At 44.9% G+C, this 17,242-nt stretch overlaps 1 long non-coding RNA gene across 1 annotated transcript in view; it reads left to right on the top strand.

Annotated features, from left to right (window-relative positions):
- LOC138648390 (uncharacterized) overlaps positions 1–16,803 on the top strand; it is an 80,687-nt gene extending 63,884 nt beyond the window's left edge. Inside the window, exons 2-3 of the long non-coding RNA XR_011315099.1 lie at positions 7,787–7,836; positions 15,598–16,803. This is a non-coding gene — a long non-coding RNA (uncharacterized lncRNA). The remainder of the gene's footprint in view (positions 1–7,786; positions 7,837–15,597) is intronic.
- Positions 16,804–17,242: the final 439 nt, after the last annotated feature.

Raw genomic sequence — 17,242 nt, 5'->3', positions numbered from 1 at the left:
ACTATAGATCACGTGAAGTAATTATCCCCCTCTACTCCTACTTGGTCAGGCCGCATCTGGAATACTGTGTCCATTTCTGGGCACTACATATTAAAGAAGACATTGAAAAACTGGAGTAATTTCAGAGAAGAGCTATCAGGATGGTAAGCGGACTGCAAAATATAATGACACATGGTGTGTGTCACCTGAGGAGCCTTGGGGGCGCTTGCAGGGGTCTTGGAACCAAGCGCAGGGCGTGTGAGAGCTAAAGCATGCAGTGTGCACAGGCCCTTACACTAAACAGTCACGTGATCACAGGGGGGTGGAGCTACCACGCGTGAGGACGGGGAAGCTCCTGAGAGCATGGAATACGGGGCACAAAACGTAAACATAATCAAAGTCAAAGCCAAATGAGAAAGAGGTACCTATGGATGAGACAGAGAGTGAACCGAGATGAGCCAAAGGGTCAGAGAACCAGGAAGGTCAGGGCAGTACAGAGGAGAATGCAGAAGTCAGGGGACAAACCGGGTCATACACAGAGAAGCTCACATGCACAGAGGCACAATGATTACAGACGAGTAACCTGGGTCAGCAATCCCTAGCCGAGAAAACGGATGTATCACCGACACTGGACCCAGGAACTACCAGCATTAAATAGCCACCCAGAACCAAAGAGAGGGAAAACTTAACCCTGACCAGACCAGGATGGAGCCAGAAACGCCCCGTCCTGAGTTATGACATAAAGTATGTCCTATGAGGAACGGTTAAAGGATCTGGGAATGTTTAGCTTGCAAAAAGGAAGGCTAAGAAGACTTAATAGCTGTCTACAAATAACTGAGGGATGTCAGTGTAGAGAGGTCATCATTCTCATTTGCACATGGAAAGACGAGAAGTAATGTAATGAAACTGAAAGGGAGAAGATACAGATTAGATGTTAGAAAAAACTTTTTGACAGTTGCTAACCCGATAGTCAAATGTAAGAAAGACAAACACAGAGTAAAGTCCTTTATTTGAAATAAAAACTCCATGACCATCTTTTACCAATTTATTAATATCAAAATAAAAACACAAAATAATCCTCACCTGTCCACAGATAATCCCTACGTGATGCTGTCCCCCCCGAAGAACTCCAGCTCTGCTATATCCAGGTGGGTTGTTGAGCGGTGGCATGATGTGACTGCTCAGCAAGCCAGCCGGAACACACAGAGAGCAGTGGGAGAATGCTCCTGCACTGTCTAGCACTGACGTATGGTAACCGGAGTTTATAGCTGATGAACTCCAGTCACCTTACTGACGTCACCACTCACATCGTGAAAATTTTCTTCCCCAACTACACTAACCCCCCACAACAAATCTCCCTCACCCCTTCCCACTAAATCTCCCCCTCCACTCCACACTAAACTTCCCCCGGAGAGCCCAGAAACACTTCCAATCCTGCTACTCAAATCTACAGTTTCATGGAAGCTGCTGCATCTAGTTTTTCAGGCTCTATAACTGTGGTGTCTGACACAAGTCTCATAAGGTGAGCAGTTCTACCTTTAATTATCAACCTTTTAATGTTGATAAGACCCTATTACATATTTGCATCTCTTTACAGAGTCTATTGTACGTCATGTGCATCTATAATGCTAGTTCTGTAGGTGTCACAAAGTCTTCACGTGAAGGAAGCAGAAGTGCACAAGTTACCACTACTCTATTCACTTCCATGGAAGAAGAGCACATGCATCACCACCACTCTATCCACTATGGGTCTTCAAAAACAGTAGTGCACGTATGTGAATGGAATAGTGGTCACATATGTGCACTACTACCACAATCCTGTGATTGTGATAATAGGTAATAGATGTTGTTTAAGGGACTGGAAATAGTATGTTGTATAACCAACACTAATTGTGGCGTAACTTAGCTACCTAAAAGCAAAGCAACCCTCCCCCCCTTCAACTTCACTAAACACAATGTATGTCCTCCAGCATTCATTCATATAAAACCCAGACCCATTGTGTTTACAGGGTCCACTTCTAACACCTCAAGGTGCTTGTGAAGAAGAGTGGCCCATAGGGGACCATTGCCTTAAAGTTTACTTCATGCTATTGTATTAAATGTGATTTAAAACACAGATTAGCTATCCAACTTCTTATTTTTTTAGTTGTTCAGTCACCACGTCCAAGAATTTTCCCAATCTTGTTGTTAAGTTGATACTTTTTAATTCTTAAAGCACAAATTGGCTGCGCCAGTCCTGATTTTAACTTTGTTTAATGATTAACTTCTTTATTTTGGATGATGTGAATCATAACAGCAGCTGTGTTTTGTTATCTAATGCACTCTTTAAAACCTTAAAAAGGAGACATGGACCTCCGGCCCATCAGTTAACTTTGCTGGCAGGGTTTCCCCATGATGCTTTATGAAACTGCCAACTAAATTCAACTTGTTTCATTATCACTGCATGTGAAGGGTTGTAAGGTAATTGAAGCATGGTTGACCATTAGGTTATAACTCTCAGAAAAAAAAAAACATTTATTTGCCATGAGCCCCAAAATGTCTTGTTCTCTAAAAACCTTGTTCGGATACCCTCTGTGAGTTCAGGCATAGATGAGTCACGGATCAAAGGCAGCTTGGTTGGAGTTTTCCATATCAAAAATCTTAAGTGGACGTTTTTGTACAGAGCCAAAATTTGATAGTGGTTCCCAATGCAAAACAAGTTGTTTAGAAAAGCTCAAAGGTCAGTTTGTTTTGGGGTTACACAAAAACACACTTCAACTGTGCTATGGAAAACCACATTGTATCATGGAGGAAACATCACAAGAGATGAGAGGTAGAAGGTCCAAAATAACAGCAATAAGTTGTAAAATTTAGCTGAGAGTTTTTCAACCCTTTTTTTTACAACAAATCTGGTCATTATATGTGAATTTGGCCAAAGAATAACCAAATAAAAATCTATCTACTCCAACAGTCTATAAATTCTCGGGTTTCCCACCAAAGCGTACTATTTTACCTAGAAATGATTGTCAAACACCAAAAAAACCTCAATCGAAGGTATCAAAGCCAAAAAAGCAAAGAGAACATAACAAACACCAAAAGCATAACACTTTGAGAAAGGCTAAAACACTTTTATTATAGATAATATAAAAACACAAATACAGTGGGGAAAAAAGTATTTATCCACCAATTGTGCAAGTTCTCCCACTTAAAAAGATGATAGAGTCCTGTAATTGACATCATAAGTAGACCACAGCTATGAGAGTCAAAATGAGAAAACAAATCCAGAAAATCACATTGTCTGATTTGGCAAGATTTATTTGGCAAATTATGGTGGAAAATAAGTATTTGGTCACTAACAAAAGTTCATCTCAATATTTTCTTATATATCCTTTTTTGGCAATGACAGAGGTCTAACATTTTCTGCAAGTCGTCACAAGGTTGGCACACACTGCTGGTAATATGTTGGCCCATTCCTCCATGCAGATCTGCTCTAGAGCAGTGACACAGTAACGCTGAGCAACACGGACTTTCAATTCCCTCCAAAGGTTTTCTATGGGGTTGAGATCTGGAGACTGGCTAGGCCACTCCAGGACCTTCATCTGTGTCTTACAAAGCCACTCCTTCATTGCCCTGGCTGTGTGCTTGGGATCATTATCATACTGAAAGACCCATCCACGTTTCATTTCAACGCCCTTGCTGATGGAAGGAGGTTTGCACTCAAAATCTTACGATACATGGCCCCATTCATTCTTTCATATACACAGATCAGTCGTCTTGGTCCCTTTGCAGAGAAACAGCCCCAAAGCATGATATTGCCTCCTCCATGCTTCACAGTAGGTATGGTGTTTCTGTCTCCTCCAAACACGATGAGTTTTGTTTCTACCAAACAGTTCTACTTTGGTTTCATCAGACCATATGACAATCTCCAAATACTCTTCTGGATAATCCAAATGCTCTCTGTCATGACCCCTGCAGTAGATCTTAAGCAGAGGATCGAATACAGGATAACTGAGTCTCAGAAGGGTCGAGGAGAGTCGGGGTGTGCCAAGCGCAGGACCTGCAACATGTGACTCCCGAGGGAGTGGCCGAAGGTGGAGACTAGCGCTGGGTTACGGTTGAGACCGGCAGGGCCAGAGCGTAGTGAACGAGCCGAGGTCAAACCAGGAAGTCAGAGAGATACCGCAGGATGAGACGGTGGGCGAAGTCAAATGCAAAGCCGAGGTCAGAAAGCCAGAAATAACGGTGAAGTACAAGTGGGACAGACTGGTGCAGAGTCGGGGAAGTAAAGCCGGAAGGACAGAACCAGACGGGACGATAATACTGTATCAGAAGACTAAGCGCAATACCAGAAAACGGACCGGGTCAAAGCATCTCAAGGTAACACAGGCAACCAGTATGCAAACACACCAGGGGGCCAAACACACAGACAGAATGAACGTATAACGGACAAGGAACCTAAGCCTGGTGTGGGTATATATGTCCCTCCCAGATCCAAAAGGAGGACAAAAACAGTTAACCTCGTGAGGACCGGGAGAGAACCCAGATCACAACCATGACACTCTCTAGCAAACTTCAGACAGGCCCGGCCGGGTACTGGTTTAAAGGGAACCTGTCACCCCATTTTTTGAGATTGAGATATAAATACTGTTAAATAGGGCCTGCGCTGTGTGTTACTATAGTGTATGTAGTGTACCCCGATTCCCCACCTATGCTGAGAAATACATTACCAAAGTCGCCGTTTTCGCCTGTCAATCAGGCTGGTCAGGTCGGGTGGGCGTGGTGACATCGCTCTTTTCTTCCCCAGCTTTCCGTTGGTGGCGTAGTGCGCGTGCGCATTAGAGATCGCGGCGGCCATTTTCCCAAAGCTGAGTTTGAGCTGATCTCTAATGCGCACGCGCGGCATCCCGCGGCCATTTTCCTGAAGCCCCGTGCAGCAGAGCACTCGATCTGCGCACGCGCGGCCCCAGGAAGATGGCCGCCCCCACCGATGACAGGGGCAATAGCGCAGAATGCGCGCTTTTGCTTCTCGTGCGCGCAGGGGATTCGGAACTCTGGACATGCGCACACCACTACGCCACCAACGGAAAGCTGGGGAAGAAAAGAGCTATGTCACCACGCCCACCCGACCTTACCAGCCTGATTGACAGGCGAATACGGCGACTTTGGTAATGTATTTCTCAGCATAGGTGGGGAATCGGGGTACACTACATACACTATAGTAACACACAGCGCAGGCCCTATTTAACAGTATTTATATCTCAATCTCAAAAAACGGGGTGACAGGTTCCCTTTAATCAGGGGGACACGACTGGCACTGCAGGATCTGAGTCCCTGGTGGTGTAGTGTGTTACTGATGGTAGCCTTTGTTACGGTGGTCCCAGCTCTATGCAGGCCATTCACTAGGTCCCCCTGTGTGATTCTGGGATTTTTGCTCACCGTTCTTGTGATCATTTTGACCCCATGGGGTGAGATCTTGCATGGTGCCCCAGATCGAGAGAGATTATCAGTGGTCTTGTATGTCTTCCATTTCCTTATTATTGCTCCCACAGCTGATTTAATCACACCAAGCTGCTTGCCTGTTGCAGATTCCTTTGACAGCTCTTTGGTCTTCACCATAGTTGAATTTGGAGTGTGACTGTTTGAGGTTGTGGACAGGTGTCTTTTATACTCATAACAAGTTCAAACAGGTGCCATTACTACAGGTAATGAGTGGAGGACAGAGGAGCCTCTTAAGAAAAAAATTACAGGTCTGTGAGAGACAGAAATCTTCCATGTTTTTAGGTGACCAAATACTTATTTTCCACCATAATTTACTAAATAAATTTTGCCAAATCAGACAAGGTGATTTTCTGGATTTGTTTTCTCATATTGACTCTCAGTTGTGGTCTACCTATGATGTCAATCACAGGCCTTTCTCATCTTTTTAAGTGGAGAATTTGTACAATTGGTGGCTGACTAAATACTTTTTTCCCCACTGTATATGTATGTACCAACAAAGAATGGGAAAGAACAAGTACAGGAAAAAGGGGGTGGGTATTTCTGGGAATAAGAGGCGTATAAGGCACTGCAGAGGTATTTAATGAATTATAAAATATACAGATGATGATATGTTGATACCATAATATTAATACATGTGCATAAAGGGTAGTGGAACCAACATAATATAACTGCTCAGTCCATTAAAGAAACATGTTCAGTGTTAGGACTGGCGGAACGCAGCAAGAAAGGTGATATAGGTGCGTTCGCAGTCCGGGGTCCACCGTGCAGGTGAAAACCTGCTGCTAGTAAATACAGACTATATGGCGGTACACTAAAGTATATACACGTGGGTTCAACCTCAACCAGCGTGAAGGGAGCAATCCTGTTGCGTCACAGGATCGCGGTACCGCACCTAAAGCGCGAGCGAGTAGTCAGCGTACTTAACCCCAACTGGGATTGAAGTCCGATTAGACCCTCGCTGGCACTACACCACAACTGGGTGTGTAAGGAAACTAAGTTTAAATATATAAATGCACAGGAGTGCGAGCAATGCCGCACAGACGGACGCCACCAACCACACTGGCTAGGGTATGGAAAGCGCAAGGCAAGCGCACGGCGCCGTACAGGCGGACACAGCAAGAGGACGCTGTAATGTGTGTATCGTGCAGATGATTAGTCGGGCGCTAGATAGCTACCAACATCCGCGAGCAGACAACAACTCTAGGGAGGGATATTTAGGAGCTTTCATCCATCGACATACATTCATCTACACACACACATATAACGTTATGAGACAATACTAGCGCATGGCCGTGCGGTCATGCGCAGTTTATATAGTTGCAGCACAGGAAGTGGCTACAGCACTTTTGCCCTTCCAAGACCTGCCAAGAGGACCAATGGAATGTGCTGCAGAGCCTGAGCACATGACCCTCGATCTCCAACGGGAGATCTTACCCTGGGCATGCTCAGTACGTGCAGACAAGGACTTAGTCCCAGAGAAGTCCGCTCGCTGCTGACCAGCACTGACTTTAATGACAGAGACTGGAGAAGCAGCAGCAACTCTTCGCAGAGTCAGACTGAGCGAGACGCTGGGATCGACGTCCCTGCTGAGCAGACTCCACTGCGGCTGGAGGAGAATGGGAGACCGCAGCGGAGACAGATCGAGATTCCCCCTGTGCAGCAGAGGAAACTCGACTCCTAACATTCAGTATCAGATATAGGCAAATAGCACAATTTATACATAAAAATATGTAAAAAAAAAGTCCAGAAATATTAAGTAGGATACAGTAACTAGACGTGGATAACATACAACCAGCAATAGGACAAGAGCAGGTATGCAGGTAGCCTACCTGACCCTCGTCACATGACCCCCGTCACATGACCGGGGGGGGGGGGCCCACAGTGTCTGAACAGCCCAGGGCCCTGGCTACCCTTAATCCACCCCTGCAGGTAGACAAGTATAAAAAGTAATGACATTTACCAGCAGAGCCAGGGACTCACCAAACATGGCGCACTTTTCTCTGTGGAAAGCTTCGTCCATAGAAGCTGGTCTTTTTTCCATATTTTTATGTACAAATTGTTCTATTTCCCTATATCTGATATTTCACATGTTTCTTTAATGGACTGAGTAGTTACAGTATATTTTGCTGGTTCACTACCTTTTATGCACATATATTAATATTATGGTATCAACATATCATCATCTGTATATTTAATTGGTTATATTGTATACCTCTCTAGTGCCTCAAATGCCTCTTATTCCCAGTTTATGTGTTTTTATATTACCTATAATAAAAATGTTATTTTAGCCTTTCTAAAAGTGTTGTGCTTTTGGTGTTTCTTTTTCTAGAAATGTTTGTTCCAAGCAATTCCCATGGTCGCAAAAATTCACAAGTACCGGTAAATGCTTCCAACAGTTCTGCAGAAAAGACTGAGCTTTAAGAGAATGCATCAGCAGAAAATAAACTGTTGTGTATATCAGATTTTTGCAAAGATATTTTTAAAAAGGGCAATTTTTTTGTCTGTGCTTAAAAAAAATAAAAATTTTCACACTGGCCATTGGATCTATTTTAGACTTATACTTCCAGCTCTTTACTGCAATATAGGATGTCTTCTGCAGTCTCATTATCATCACAGGCAATATTACAGTAACTGATAACACTTCCTGTACAAGACTCATAACACCTCTATATACAGTAGATAACACAGGATCCAGCATTCACAATAGGTGATATCCCAGCTCACCTCCTACTCTTTTCACAATCTATTGCTGCTAATGTACATGTGGGTTTCCTGAAGGAACAGGCGGTAAAGGTACCTTCACACTCAGCAACTTTACAACGAGAAAGACAACGATCCGTGACGTTGCAGCATCCTGGATAGCGATCTCGTTGTGTTTGACACGCAGCAGTGATCTGGATCCCACTGTAATATCGCTGGTCGGAGCTAGAAGTTCCGAACTTTATTTGGTCGTCAGGTCGGCATGTATCGTCATGTTTGACAGCAAAAGCAACGATGCCTGCAATGTTTTACATGGAGCTAACAACCAGCTACAACGATAAGTGAGTCGCCGTTACGTCACTGGATCGCTCCTGCATCATGCTGTGTTTGACGTCTCTACAGCGACGCTGCAACGATCGGCTCATTGTCTATATCGCTGCAGCGTCGCTGAGTGTGACGGTACCTTAAGAGCTGAGAGTATCTTCAGTGACCAGTGTGAACATTGAAAAATAAGTCTTTTTTTTTTTTACACAGACTGTTAAATGAAAAAAAAATTCCCTCAAAGTGGTCATTGCATTACAAATCATCTTTTAAAAAGACAATCCTTTTTGCCTAGAAATAGATGAGAAAAACAGAAAGTAGGATGCAAAAATGACTATTTTTCTTTCTAAAAGACATACTATACTAAAAAGGTTTCCACCCCTGAGGAGCTCTCCATTTTTTGCTGGCTTACAACAAAGGCTAGGGCTTAGCTAACAGATAAGTCCCACATTGGCTGATCTACTATAGAAGATATACATGAATGTTTCTATTGCATATGGCTACCTCGCTATCCTTTCCCTAGTGACCCCAATAAGGAAAAAAAACATCATCTACGTATCCTATCCCATATACAGACATATTAGCATGCTTTAGTGCTAAGTAAACAATCCCATCACCGAATAAATGGTAATAATTTAAAATTTTTCTGCCTGTAAATGAAAAGCATGAGTTATTAGAAACTTTAGGAAAATTAAGTGATTGTAATTGACACAAATGTTTAAAAAGGAAGAAAAATAACACAAGTCCAGAATTTTTTAATCAAAATCACATTTTCTCTAAGCCAAAACCAAATCCTGTAAAGCAAAACAAATTCTCTGGGACTGTTTAGGCGGATATAGAGTTCATGAAGCACAATGACGCTTTTAAGCTATTACTTTGGGCATACAGGTTGTAGCGCCGCTATTCTGGTCTGCTCCCCAGTCCGCACCTGTGTTCTTGGGGCCGCCTCTTCAGCGCGGTGCCCAGCGGGGATGCTGGTCTCCTGGGACTTCCATTTCACATCCCGCGCTGCTTGCTCCTGCTGGCACTACGCGCATCCCACAGGTCTCCTGGCACGCCACTAAGGGCACGCACGCACTCCTGGTCTCTTAAAGAGACAGCATGCCATTTGCAAAAATAGGTCTTAGCCAATGGCTGAGCGTCTCGTACTATTTCAGGCACCTCTGCCCTTAGGGAGGTGCTTGAGCAACAAGTGTTTCCTGTTGCTAGTTCTCAGGTTTCAGCTCTTGTGTGTAATGCTCAGCTTGTACCTCGCTAATTCTGATTTGTCTCCTCATTGTACCCTCCATGCTTTCCTCGCCTTCTGGGACTACAAATGCACCACCTGCTTCTCTCTGTGCCAGCTGTTGCCCTCTACCTGTTTGAGCTGCTGGTCTCCTGTGTGGTTCTCCGCTATTTGCAGTACCTGCCTGCCCACCAGTCCGGCCGAGTCAGCTTCCACGTACCCGGGGTCTAACTGGAGGTAGCATCTTGTGTCTCCCGAAGTTTCTACTCTGGCCCTGTTTGAGGGGTCTTACTACGGGAGTTCGGGGCTCGCTTAGTCACTCCCCCTTCGGAGCCCCCCGGGTAGTGGTCCTGTGGTTCCACAATAAGTTCAATAAAGGAATGTGCACTTCAAGACCTGTGCCTCCTTTTTCTTTCGTTACAGCTTGCTCAGGCCTTGGAACTCGCTGGCTCCCAATCACCTCTGGCCGCAGATCTATATCAGGAAGTCACCCGTCTGAGAGACCAGCAGGAGAAGATTACGATGTAGCTACAGAACTTGTCAGCTCGTGTGGACTCTTCAAAATCTTCGGTCTCATCCACCTTTGTTCAGGCTCCAGACATCCGGCTTTACCTGTGGTAGAGGACCTCGTCTGGTGGCTCCCACCCGGTTCAACGGAGATCCCGCGCAGTGTTGGGGGTTCATTAATCAGTGCATGCTGCACTTTGAACTGTTGGGCCATGTGTTTGTTTCTGATCGGGCTAAGGTAGCCTTCATGATGTATCACCTTGTCTCACCTCAAAGGAGAGGCTCTCACCTGGCTGAAACCTTTGTGGGAGAGAGGGATCTGCTAGTTAATGATCTCCAGTCCTTCCTTGGGATCTTTCGCAGGACCTTCGATAAACCAAGCCGTACTACTTCTACAGCTTCTTTTCTTCTCCGCCTTCGCCAGGAGTATCTCTCAGTGGCTCAGTGCGCTGTCCAGTTCCGCACCCTCTCCTCCGAGCTGTCCTGGAATGACAAGGTGTTGGTGGCCACATTCTGGGAAGATCTTTCCGGTAGAATCAAGGACGAATTGTCAGGCTAGGACGTTCCTACCTCCTTGGATGACCTGATATCCTTGGCGACTCAGCTTGATCTCCGGTTTCAAGAACGCTCCAAGGAGACTGTGGTGGATCATTACTGGATTCCTGTCTGATGCCTCCAGAACCCTGTATGGATGACCTCCATGGATGGTAAAGCCCTGACTGAGCCGTTCATTTCCAGACTGTACTAGTGGAACTTCAGGTAGGCTTGACACACTCTGAGAGAACCTGTTTTCATGTCTTGCCTGGTTTGTCTCACCCCTTGCTCCAAGGTTAACCCTGGCTTCAAGCATACGAGCCGCTGTTAAATTGGAAGACCGGTGAGATTTTGCGTTGGGGAGATTCCTCTTTCAACAGATGTCTAGCTGCCGTCCGTCCTGTGGCACCATCTACCCTGCGGGGTTTACCATCTTCCTAATTGTCCTTCTCTGACATCTTCAATAAGAGGGAAACAGAGACGTTGCCACCCCATAGGCCATATGACCATTGACCTGCTTCCTGAGACGTCCCCTCCTCCATGTCTAATCTATCCTTTGTCCAAGGCAGAGACCCAAGCCATGTCGGAATACATCAAGGAGAACCTGGCTAGAGGTTTCATCCAGAAGTCTTCTTCTCTGGCGAGCACGGGTTTCTTTTTTGTCAACAAGAAGTGTGGGTCTTTACGGCCCTGTATTGACTATAGAGGTTTAAACCAGATCACGGTAAAAAAAAATGATACCCGTTGCCACTTATTTCGGAGGTCTTTGACCGTTTCAGGGGGCCAAGATCTTCACCAAATTGGATCTCAGAGGTGCCTACAACCTGATTTGCATAAGCCAGGGAGACAAGTGGAAGACGGCCTTCAACACCCGAGATGGGCATTATGAGTACTTGGTTATGCCGTTCAAGCTCAGTAACACTCCTGCTGTTTTTCAAGAGTTTGTGAATGACATTTTTAAAGGATCTTCTGTATTCTTATGTTGTTATCTACCTGGATGACATCTTGATTTACTCTCCAGATTTGACCATACATCGGAGGGATGTCCGTCAGGTTCTACAGAGACTCCGTGAGAACAGACTGTACGCCAAGTTTGAGAAGTGTGACTTTGAGGAACCCGCTTTGCCTTTCCTTGGTTACATTGTCTCATCCAGTGTTTGAGGATGGACGCCTGAAAAGTTGGCCTCTATTATCAAATGGCCCTGCCACACTGGGCTTAAAGTGATACAATGGTTCCTGGGGTTTGCTAACTATTATCATCAATTTATTCCACATTTCTCATCTCGGGTGGCCCCCAACTCTGCTCTGACCCGCAAAGGCGCCAATTCCAAGGATTGGCCTTCCGAAGCAGAGGAGGCATTTACCTCTCTAAAAAAAAGCCTTCGCCTCTGCGCCTGTGCTCCATCGGCCAATTGCAGATAAACAGTTCTTTCTCGAGGTGGATGCCTCCTCCATAGACACAGGAGCGGTTCTTACCCAGAAGTCTTCCTCCGGGTGAATGGTCACTTGTGGCTTCTTCTTTAAGGTTTTTTTTCCGCTTCCGAAAGAAATTATTCCATCGGAGATCGGGAGTTACTGGCCATCAAACTGGCTCTGCAAGAGTGGCATCATCTTCTCGAGGAAGCAATACACCAGGTCATTATTTTCACCGACCATAAGAATCTCACCTATCTCCAGTCTGTTCAGAGTCTTGTCAGGCCAGGTGGTTTTTGTTCTTTGCTCGATTTAATTTTGTTTTTCATTTTCACCCTGCTAGCAAGAACATCAAAGCCGATGCTCTCTCTAGGTCCTTTCCGCCTCACGACTTGGAGGAGGAACCTCAAAACATCATTGAGTCCTCCTGAATGGTGACAGTAGCCTCTGTCAATCTGTCTCAGATTCCTCCCGGTAAGACTTAGGTAGGTAGTTCAGACAGGAGACGAGTTCTTTAGTGGGATCACTCTTCTAAGTTATCTGGTCACGTCGGGCAAAGGAAGACTGCAATTCATTTCCCATTATAACTGGTGACCCACCATGCATAAGGACATCTTGGAATATGTCTCGGCTTGCCCCTCCTGTGCCCAAAATAAAACTGCGAAGCGTCTTCCATTCGGACGTCTTCTTCCGCTTCGAATTCCTTCATTCCCTGGCAGCACATTGCTGTGGACTTAGTTACGGATCTTCCCGTCTCGTCTGGCTGCTCCATTATATGGGTTGTGGTGGACCGTTTTTCAAAGATGACTCACTTTACCCCTCTGTCTAGTATTCCTTCTGCTCCTGAACTCGCCGACCACTTTATTCAGCATATTTTCCGTCTCCATGGGATTCCTCTTCACATTGTGTTCGACAGAGGTGCCCAATTCACTTCGAAGTTCTGGAGGGCGATCTGTATACTGATTGAACGTGGAGCTGGATTTTTCTTTTGCGTATCATTCTCAATCCAAGGGTCAGGTTAAGGGGGTCAATCAGATCGTGTTTGGGTACCTGCGTCACTTCATCAACGAGCACCACAATGACTGGGTCAACTTACTACCGTGGGCAGAGTTCTCCTACAATAATCATGTAAGTGAGTCCTCTATGTCTCCCTTCCAGATTGTGTTCGGACTCCAACCCGGAATCCCTCTTCCTGTCTCTGGGTCTTCGGGCATTCCAGCTGCTGACACTCTTGTTGAAGATTTCTCCAAAGTGTGGGGAGATACCAAGACCGCTTTAAAGAGAGTGTCACAGCGTATGAAGTAGCATGCCGATAAGAGGCACCTGGATGATCCAACCTTCCAGCCTGGAGATAAAGTGTGGCTCTCCTCTAAGTAAATCCGTCTGAGGATGTCTATAAGGTAGCGAATATTTTAGCCACGAAAAGGGTAAGGGGAAAGACCTTTTTCCTGGCCCTGATTGGAAGGGTTTCGGTCCTGAGGAGAGGTCATGGGAGATCAAGGAGAATATTTAGGCCCCTCTCCTACTGGAGAAAATTTTTGCAGGCTTGAAAAAGAGGGGGTGTAAAGGGTGGGTACTGTAGCGCTGCTTTCCTGGTCCGCTCCCCGGTCCGCACCTGTGTCCTTGGGGCCGTGGCTTCAGCGCGGTGCCCAGCGGGGATGCCGGTCTCCTGGAGCTTCTGTTCCACGTCCCGCGCTGCCTGCTCCTTCTGCTGCTTCCTGGACGCTGTGTGCATCCTGCAGTCCTCCTGGCCTGGCACTAAAGGTGCACGTGCACTCACAGTCTCTTAAAGAGGTAGCGGGCCATTTGCAAAAATAGGTCTCAGTCAATGGCTGAGTGTCTTGTACTATTTCAGGTACCTCTTCTCTTAGGGATGTGCCTGAGCAACAAGAGTTTCTTGTTGCTAGTTCTCAGGTTCCGGCTCTTGTGTGTAATACTCAGCTTGTACCTCGCTAATTCTGGTTTGTCTCGTCAGAGTACCCTCCATGCTTTCCTCACCTTCTGGGGCTATGTCTGGACCACCTGCTTCTCTCCATTCCAGCTGTTGTCCGCTACCTGTTTGAGCTGCCCATCTCCTGTCTGGTTCTCCGCTACTTGCAGTACCTGCCTGCCCGCCAGTCCGGCCGAGTCAGCTTCCACGTACCCGTTGTCTAACGGGAGGTGGCACCTTGCGTTTCCTGAACTTTCCACTCTGGCCCTGTTGAGGGGTCTTATTACGGGAGTCCGGGGTTCGCTTAGTCAAGTCCCCTTCAGAGCCCCCTGGGTAGTGGTCCCGTGGTTCCACAATAAGTTCAATAAACAAATTTGCACTTCATCACCTGTGCCTCCGTTTCCATTTGCTACACAGGTAATAGAATGTTACCTCTATGCCTCATATCGGCAGTGTAGTTGTTGAGAAATTGAGTTTTAATCTTATATGTTAATTTCTTCCAGGCTCTGGGGCTTGCGGTGCTTGGTAGAAATCTCTGCCTTCATTATCATACCACCCTCTTCCCATATACGTCACACTGCCCTGTGACATGCAGTTGTGGTAGCATAATACGTGCCTGCGCCCTACACTTGCGCTATTATCCAAACCTTATGCATCCTTCTTTGGCAGGTGTCCTCATCCTTCTTCTGAGCAGATGCCAGCTGGTCACTGCTACTGCCGACAGAGATGCCCATAGTAATAGCTTAAAAGTGTCCCAGAGGGTGACAGATTCCCTTTAAACTTTAAAATGATGTCCAAAATGAAGCTTTTCATCGCGTTCGCATGTAGCAAGTTTTTTCTAGCCCCCTACATAACAATTAGGGATAAATTACTGGGTGATATACCACCCCATTCCTTCCACTTCAGCTATCATAAGATAACATAGAGATACCCAAATCTACAGGACATCAGTTCTTTTTCCCTTTGAAAGTGTCTATTTAATCAGAAATATATGTGCTAGGTAAAGCTACTTCCATTGTTTTTTCTAAGCCCTATTATAAGCATACTAGATGGTGGCCCGATTCTAACGCATCGGGTATTCTAGAATATGTATGTATGTATATAGCAGCCACATAGTATATAGGACAGGCCACGTAGTATATAGGAGTACTATGTGGCCTGTGGTATATACCATGTGGCTGCTATATACATGCATACATATTGTAGAATACCTGATACTTTAATATAGGCCACGCAGTAAATAACACAGCCCACGTAGTATATAACACAGCCCACACAGTATATAGTAACCACGCAGTATATAGCAGCCACTCAGTATATAACAGCCCACATAGTATGTAACACTAAATGAAAATATATAATTTACCTTATTTCTGTGATCCACATATGTGTTGCACGTAACACATATAATGTGTGACTTATGGCCTAGTGTTTTTAGCATATTGGTACACACTTTTTTTATATTGTTTTGGTTGTGGTTTTACATTGTTTGTTTTTCCTTGTTGTTTAGTATTTTGCCATCTTGGATCCATTGATGAACATTGAAGCTTCATTGGAATTTTTTGGTCACCCTCAGAACAAGTGTTTCAGCGTGTCAACATAAACGACTTTCACCTTTAGTATAATTTATAGGTTATGGCTCTATACTTACCATATATGGTTCTATTTGCGGTCATATGTTTAGTGGTGTGACCCTCTTATTCTTTTTGGATCAACAATGTATGTGTTTATGCATTTATATATATTCTCATATTTTTAGTGTTATTTATATGTGATGAGGTGCAATTTAATATGTGTTGTTATTTGTATTTGTATGTATTGAGTATCATGGTTACCATATGGTAGAGGCTGTTTCCTTGTGATTCGTTTTTTAATATACAATATACATATATTGCAAGAAGTTTTGAATATTGTATATACTCTCTTTTGCTATATGCAGCTCCACTGTGTTGTTAGACTGTTAGATCTTTGCCCTTTCCATTAATCACTATATGCAATTATAATTGTATGCTTATAGCAGTATTATCTACATTGTTGATGTTGTGATTGGGTATATATAACAACATTTATGATTCACCTCGGTCCATCGTTTGACCTCTCTTTCTTTGTCTGGCTCCTATTGTATTTGTTATGTACTTTTTATATTGCCTGTACTGTTGCCCCCTTTCAATATGGCTGTTTGTACTTCCATCTTGTGCGCATGCACCTGATCTGCTGGGCAGTGCACGGGCCCCTTCCTCCCGTCCGGCGTGTGATCACGTGTTTCCGGCACCAGCGGCCGTGTTGGATACCATGCATGGAGTTCGGCGGTTTGTTGCGACGCACGGGTGAGTTGCACACTTCCGGTTGGTGGAGTGTATATATACACACGCCATATCTACCACACTTACCCCCTGATGAAGAAGCTGTCTGCTCCGAAACGCGCATCGGGGTCAGGTCCGATCATCCATCCATCCTGCATACACTAGGTATGTACTTATGCCGGTTGATTGACATTAATTTCTCCCATGCTATGGCACTGATCCAATATTTGTTTTGCAGCTATGGGCATTTATTACAATGTGGCTTATTATTACATTATAGCAGGGTTTGTGTTGGTGTCCTGGCCCGCTATTGATGGCCATTAGGAATGCATGTCTAATTCCCCTATGTTGCATCACTGTATCTCATTTGGTGGTTTTAATGTTGATCAATAAAGTTTAAAGATTACTATTTTATGGGACTTTACAGCTGCTTGGTCTTCTTTTTCTTTGAAATGGACTACAGAGCGAGAGAAAAAGTCTGGCTCAACCAGTTGGATCAGGTTTTTGGTGCAGGGGGGTGATGTGCAGCAGGGTGTGGATCATAGTTGGGATCAGCAATGTGCGCAGATGAAAACATACCTCATGAAAAGGTCGAGACTATGGTGGAATAGGTTATTATTGGAGAAATATGTCGCCTCCAGTATGATTCCACGTGGATTACGGGTGAAGGCAATCCCCACCTTCCCGGTTAATGACGAACAGTTTATTCAGAAATGGGAAGAGGCATGCAATATATGTTCAATGACTTTACTACAACTATTGATTAATTTGAACTCTACCGATATTGCAGAATTAAATAAGACGATTGACATTGCCCAAGCAGAAATTAAGAAGGGTTGTCCAGGGGAGAAG

Source organism: Ranitomeya imitator, chromosome 1 (genome assembly GCF_032444005.1).
Source record: "Ranitomeya imitator isolate aRanImi1 chromosome 1, aRanImi1.pri, whole genome shotgun sequence".
In the NCBI taxonomy this organism is placed as follows: Eukaryota; Metazoa; Chordata; class Amphibia; order Anura; family Dendrobatidae; genus Ranitomeya; species Ranitomeya imitator.
Note: the sequence above shows the minus strand (reverse complement) of the source record. Positions and strands in the feature narration are given on the sequence as shown.